This window comes from Girardinichthys multiradiatus, chromosome 7 (genome assembly GCF_021462225.1).
Source record: "Girardinichthys multiradiatus isolate DD_20200921_A chromosome 7, DD_fGirMul_XY1, whole genome shotgun sequence".
NCBI classification, from domain to species: domain Eukaryota; kingdom Metazoa; phylum Chordata; class Actinopteri; order Cyprinodontiformes; family Goodeidae; genus Girardinichthys; species Girardinichthys multiradiatus.
The window spans coordinates 18,973,741-18,981,369 of NC_061800.1; positions in this window are offsets into that span (position 1 = coordinate 18,973,741).

Sequence of the window (7,629 nt, forward strand, 5' to 3'; positions counted from 1 at the left end):
CACAGTTGCATCTCCACTCTAGTCTATTGTCCAAGTGAACACAGAGGTATTTATACTCCTCCACCACCTCCACTTCTTCTCCCATGATAGAAATAGTTTTTGACTTATTCCTGTTTCTCTTAAAATCTACAATCATCTCCTTTGTTTTAGTCACGTTCAAAATTAGATGATTGTTTCCACATCATGCCACAAAGAGGTCCACCACCTCCCTGTACTCAGCTTCTTGTCCATCTCTGATTCACCCCACGACTGCAGAATCATCCGAGTATTTCTGCAGATGACAGGAGTCTGTCTTGTACTGAAAGTCTGAGGTGTACAGAGTGAAAAGGAATGGTGAGAGTACAGTCCCCTGTGGTGCTCCTGTGCTGCTGACTACCTGGTTAGACTCACAACCCTTCAGTCTCACAAACTGTGGTCTGTTTGTCAGGTAGTCTTTGATCCAGGAGATTGTTGAGGCCTCCACCTGAGTTTTCTGGAGTTTCTGACAAAGGAAATCAGGTTGGATTGTATTAAATGCACTGGAGAAATCAAAGAACATGATCCTCACAGTGCTGCTGGCTTTGTCTAGATGACAGTGGGTTTGTTGAAGCAGGTGTATGATGGCATCTTCAACTCCAACTCCACCATGATAAGCAAATTGAAGGGGGTCCTGATGGTTTACTGTTTGCTTACCCAGGTGGGCCAACAGGAGTCTCTCTAGGACCTTCATGATGTGAGATGTCAGGGCAACAGGTCTATAGTCATTGAGGACTGATGGGTGAGTTTTCTTTGGTACCGGAACAAGACAGGAGGTCTTCCACAACACCGGAACCTTCTTCTGGGCCAGGCTAAGGTTGAAGAGGTGCAGCAGAATCCCACATAGCTGCTCTGCACAGGCCTTCTGGACTCTAGGGCTGACATGATCTGGACCTGCAGCCTTATTCCGATTCAGTCTCTCCAGTTGTCTCTTCACCTGACTTCTTGAGACACACAGGTGGAAGGGGGAAGCAAAGGAAGCATCAGCATCTTCTGATATGGTTGAAGGCAAACATGTAGAAGCAGAAGGGTCTAGGGCTGAGGTGGAAGATAAAAAATGTGTGGTGTTACTGGACAGCTGTGGGTCCTGTGGGTCAAAGGAAGGTGGAATGTCTGTTTGGCTGTGAGCAGGAGAGGAGGATGCGAAGCTTGTTTCTGAACTGAACCTATTGAAGAATGTGTTCAGTTCATTGGCTCTGTCCAGACCTCCATCGGTCTGATCATCCTTCTGCTTGAAGCCTGTGATCTTCTTCATCCCTGTCCACACATCTCTGATATTGTTTTGCTGGAGCTTGCTCTCCAGCTTCTTCTTATACACCTCCCTGCTGTCTCTTATCTTGACTTTAAGTTGCTTCTGTAAACTCCTCAATAATTCTCTGTCTCCCTCTCTGAAGGCTCTTTTTTTCTTGTTAAGCAGGTCCTTCAGGTCACTGGTGATCCAAGGTTTGTTATTGGGGAAGCATCTCACGGTTCTGGTGGGGATGATGTTATCCACACAGAAGTTTATATAGTCGGTTACACACTCAGTCATGGCATTGATCCCCTCTCCATGTGGCTGGCACAGTGCGTCCCAGTCTGTAGACAGCGCCCCCCTTGGATAATGGTAGGGAAACGCTCCCCTCAGTCAAACATGTTAGCAAAAACAGAATGTTCAAAAACTGACTATTAAATGAAAATCACTTTATTTAATCTGTTTAACTTGAACAATTAAATTGTAGGCATTTTATTCTTTTCAGCTCAAATTAAACATAAAGATAACTCTAATAACTAATAAACCTGCTTTTGTAATAACAAAAACTGGATCTCTTTTGAATTAGTCCCCAATAAACAGATATTTAAACCTACAAAATCAGCAACAGAACACTTAACAAGATAACTTTCAGGCTCACTATATCAGTTTGACGTTGTTTTCATCATTTAACTGAGCTTTAATGAGACACGTGAGATAGCTTGTCTTTGATAAGCTTTGATAGATCATTAGCAGAGCGTCGTGCAGGTGAACAGCAATGACACCCTTACTCTAGTCTTTCTCACCTATAGTTGCTATGTTGTAGTTTATTTTATTTTTGTCTCTTTTGGTTAATAAAAGCTTGGTGTATTTTACCCCTGGGTCATAATAAAGCATCACACATCCAAGAATCATCTCTGCTAACTGATAATATTTACCTGTAATCTTGGAAATAAAACATGAAATGTTTCCAGGTACCCCCTGCAATGTGCTCACGTACCACTAGGGGTACAATTACCCCCGATTGGGAATCACCTTTTTACATCATTTGCTATTTGTCTTTTCACCTGACAACATCTCTACCTAATGTTGCATTGTATCTCTATTTCCTATAAATCATTCTATAACAACGTTTGATTTGCACCAGATGTTCTGCTTGAAGCTCTTCTGTTAAGGTTCACGTTCCCTCACTTTTACATAACATTTCTCCTTCTTCTGGATTTAAGAACTCAGTTTGAGAGTTTGCTTTGGAAGCTTTACAGGAAGTCTCTGTGATTCCATCAGTCATGTTTACCTTAGTTTAATGCCAATTGTGTTGTTACTGACTTTTAACTTTATACTAGAAAATGTAGAAAATATCACATTAAAAGGTTGTAAATTGTTCTTAATTAACGTTCAAGTGTTTGTAGATATAAATCTTACTCTTACATTATATAAGGATTTATACATGCCAGTGATTTGACTATAAAGCACATATGTAAGTGTGGCTGTCATGATCCTCAGGTTTCGGACTTCTGTAGATGTCTACTTTTCTTGTTGTTTTGTATTCTCAGTGTTGCTATTTTAGTTAATCCCATGGTTTACTTATTTCTTAAGTTTATTCTTTAAATTTAGATATCCTCTGCTAGATTTCCTTTCTGTGTCCCCGTCTGTGGGTTCCTGCTCATTACTCTTCTCTCCCTCGGCTCTCTCACTCCATTGGTCTCAGCTGTTCCTCATATCCTCCAGATTACTCACACCTGGAGTCTTTGTCATGACTCCATTCATTCCTCAGTATCAAAGTTCAACTGTTGCATTTGCTCCCCGCTGGGTGCTTCCATTACTCTACCAGTTTTCATGTTGTTCTCTGTTGCTTGTGACTCCACTGTGTTCCTTGTCATGTTTCTTTGTAAGTTTCCCATTTTTGTTAAATAAAGTATGTTCATCCAACATTCCCGTCTGCACCAGGGTCTTGCTCTTCCACCACATTCTGTGACAGAGACAACCTTAACACATGAGAAAATGTCAAGTCTACAAAGATATATGCAACACCTTAAACTGTGAATGAATTATTACCATTTCATTTTCAGGAAGTTACTTCACAATAAATACATTTAAACATAAGGAAATGGAAAACAATACTCAAGATCATGTAATTGGCTTTACTGTAACTTGAATTGTCTTTATTACTTAAAAAAATAAAAAAATTGTTTTTAAATAAAATAAATTAAAAATAAATTTTAAAATGTATTCATTAAAATTATGTTTGCATTAATGTCTAGCTGAAGTCTAATTTTAAAGCTTATATATACAAATAACCAGCACAAGCACTTGTCCCAAACCTATGTGCACAGTAAAGCAAGGCAAGTTTATTTATATAGCACATTTCAGCAATTCTCTTAAGCATTTGGGTAATAAACCTGGGTCCTTACTTGCAGTTTTTAGTTCTGCTCACTTCATCTTAACTCACATATATGATAGAAACTATCTTAGATTTGGGCTGAAAATGCAAATCTGACACAGGTTAATTGGTGTAACCTTAAATGCTGTCGATAAAAAGTTGTAGACGTGCTGATCTGATGTGCCGGCCGCAGATGGAGCAGTTCTTACTGTAGTTGTCTTCACAACATCACAGACACAGGTCGATTTGTTAAAACGGATGTTCATTCACAGACATCTTTTCATGAAGGGTCAGTAGAACATAACTCATATCTTCTTGCCATCACCATCATGACATGGCAGTAGTGATGTGTCCTTCTGTGTCGAAACTTCAAAGTATGTGTTGAGTAATCCAGGAAAATGTTTGTGAAGCGGGTATCGAGGGTTGTGTTCATGATGCATGTGGTGGTGTTCAGAGCCTCTCAAGCCGGCCGTACCACGTGAATAATTTAGGAACTTGGTCGCCGGTTTGCACGTGATTCGAAATATAAGGGGCAGCAAAACGCTGCTGATTCCCCCGTCACATTTTGTTGTCTTGGGATTGTATCACGTGTGTGTTGGCAATCCGTTGGAGCTTCTTTGTTTGAGATGGAACACTGTCTGGCAACACTGATCTAATCTCTCCTAAAAAGTTATGCACGTGGTAACGAATCATTGATAATAAATACTGTTAATCAATAAACAACACACCTGATTCTGTGTTCTAATTTTAAGTTGTGTTCAACAGAGCCTTGCAGGAAACCTAAGCAAGACGTGCCAACTGATCTACAAACCAGATGCAAATTGCGTGTGTAAAATCAGCAAAACAGTGGGTGCAAGCTTTTTAGTGTGTTTGCCTTCATTGTAAATGGACTGAACTTATATAGTGCTTTTCCAGTCATGCAGACCACTCAAAGCACTTTACACTAGAGCCACTTTCACCCAATTGCACTCACTAACACTCACACATTCATACACTGATATGCAGATCAGTAGGCAACTCAAGGTTAAGTGCCTTGCCCAGGGACACATCAACATATGGCAGGAGGAAGCTGGAATCAAACCTACAACCTTCTGATTGCAAGACAACTACTCTTCCTACTGAGCCACAGTCGCCTTCATTAGGGCAAAATGACCCATGAGAGAATGACCCAAACGGGCAAATATATGGGAGGAGGATATGCAAATGTAATCCTCCCGCAATGTGATTTATCAAACCTGAAACATATTGCAGTTGCTGTTTTTGCGTCTATATTCTGCACTTCCTAAAGGCATTTGGCAACTGGCACACAAAAATGTTATTGAACAAACAAAATGGAACATTAACAGCCACAAGCCAAAGGGACATTGAAGGAAAAACAATTAAAACACTGTCCTGTGCACTCGCTGTGAGCAAGACAGATTATGAATTTTTTTTTCTCCCTTAATGTTCTGTTATGGGTCTGTACAAAGAGCATTCATGTTGTATTAAATTATTATGGGCGTACCTTGGTTTGCAATGTTTGTGTCAAGCAAGTCATATCTCTCACATAGCAGGTTGCAGACGGAGCTGCTGGAGCCTGCGCCGGATGGGTGGGAGGTTGATCTTGTCTAAATACAGATGTTTAGAGTTATATTTCAATGTACGTCTGACAGGGGCTGTGAGCTTTGCTATGTTTAATTATTGATACTTCATGGTTTAACTGTAGGTAGGTAGTATTTTCATGTTTGTAATTATGCAATTTAATATTATTATTATATTTTTCATTATTTTTACTATCTCCAACTCCATGGCTTCGAACTTTATCTTTCTTTTACGGCCACTCTGCTCTCTGACACTCTCCATGGTGACAGCCAGTAGCACATGCAATTTCCTCATTTAAATAGGGCAGTCTGCACCTCCTTTGTACATGTTTATCTGTTGTGCACGTAATCAATGAAGATCACATGCAAATGCGGACTTAAGGCGCATGCAAATTTTTTTTTTTGCACAAGCAATTTAGTGCTCCTTGTTTTGAATCTTCAAGATCAGGTCCACAGAGTACAAAATACAGGGGTTGGACAATGAAACTGAAACACCTGGTTTTAGACCACAATAATTTATTAGTATGGTGTAGGGCCTCCTTTTGTGGCCAATACAGCGTCAATTTGTCTCCGGTTAATGACATATACAAGTCCTGCACAGTGGTCAGAGGGATTTTAAGCCATTCATCTTGCAGGATAGTGGCCAGGTCACTACATGATACCGGTGGAGGAAAACGTTTCCTGACTCGCTCCTCCAAAACACCCCAAAGTGGCTCAATAATATTTAGATCTGGTGACTGTGCAGGCCATGGGAGATGTTCAACTTCACTTTCATGTTCATCAAACCAATCTTTCACCAGTCTTGCTGTGTGTATTGGTGCATTGTCATCCAGATACACGGCACCGCCTTCAGGATACAATGTTTGAACCATTGGATGCACATGGTCCTCAAGAATGGTTCGGTAGTCCTTGGCAGTGACGCGCCCATCTAGCACAATTATTGGGCCAAGGGAATGCCATGATATGGCATCCCAAACCATAACTGATCCACCCCCATGCTTCACTCTGGGCATGCAACAGTCTGGGTGATACGCTTCTTTGGGTCTTCTCCACACCGTAACTCTCCCGGATGTGGGGAAAACAGTAAAGGTGGACTCATCAGAGAACAATACATGTTTCACATTGTCCACAGCCCAAGATTTGCGCTCCTTGCACCATTGAAACCGACGTTTGGCATTGGCATGAGTGACCAAAGGTTTGGCTATAGCAGCCTGGCCGTGTATATTGACCCTGTGGAGTTCCTGATGGACAGTTGTGGTGGAAACAGGAGAGTTGAGGTGCACATTTAATTCTGCCATGATTTGGGCAGCCGTGGTTTTATGTTTCTTGGATACAATCCGGGTTAGCACCTGAACATCCCTTTCAGACAGCTTCCTCTTGCGTCCACAGTTAATCCTGTTGGATGTGGTTCGTCCTTCTTGGTGACATTGCTGGATACCGTGGCTCTTGATACATCACAAAGACTTGCTGTCTTGGTCACAGATGCGCCAGCAAGACGTGCACCAACAATTTGTCCTCTTTTGAACTCTGGTATGTCACCCATTATGTTGTGTGCATTTCAATATTTTGAGCAAAACTGTGCTCTTACCCTGCTAATTGAAGCTTCACACTCTGCTCTTACTGGTGCAATGTGCAATCAATGAAGACTGGCTACCAGGCTGGTCCAATTTAGCCATGAAACCTCCCACACTAAAATGACAGGTGTTTCAGTTTCATTGTCCAACCCCTGTACTTATCACCAAAATGTAAAGCATAACATGAGGGCTACAAATTCAACTAGCATTCTGCTGTGATAAATAAAGATAAAACAAAGTAAAAGATTTACCTCGTTGGCTGCTTGTCATGGAAAGAGGTTCTTAAGTCCATGAATTCTACTCGGTTTCAGTCCTTTAAGCATTGTTCAACTTCACAGCATTTTTCTGTGTTTACAATCTGGGCAATTTCTGCTGCCTTGTTGCGGGATTTCTAATTCAGGAGGGATTTCAGAGCCAACTTCACATAATATTTCAGTAACAAGAATGTAAAGACTTTTAAACAGAAGAACTTACATAATGGCATACCAAAATGAAATCTAAATGAGTTTAAACTTAAATTTAGTATGAAAAACGAATATTTGAAGGTACCTGTGACAGCAAATATTTCTTTATTCATTCCTTGAACTTATTTAACAGATGCACTATAAATAGTCAAACAAGAACACTTACAAAGAATCAAGCCTGAAGAAGTGATTCAGCAGTTCTGAATGGTTGAGGTTCTCTTTCATGTGCTGCAGGATGGATGATGTTTAGGCCCATTGAGGCTTCATTAAGAGAACATAAAGAGGACTAAAGCACGAGGACAAACACTCACATAGCTCATTGCCCCCTGTCTGCCGTGTACCTTTCACACAGCCCCTAAAAGTGTGTGTCTGCATGTGTTCTATGAGT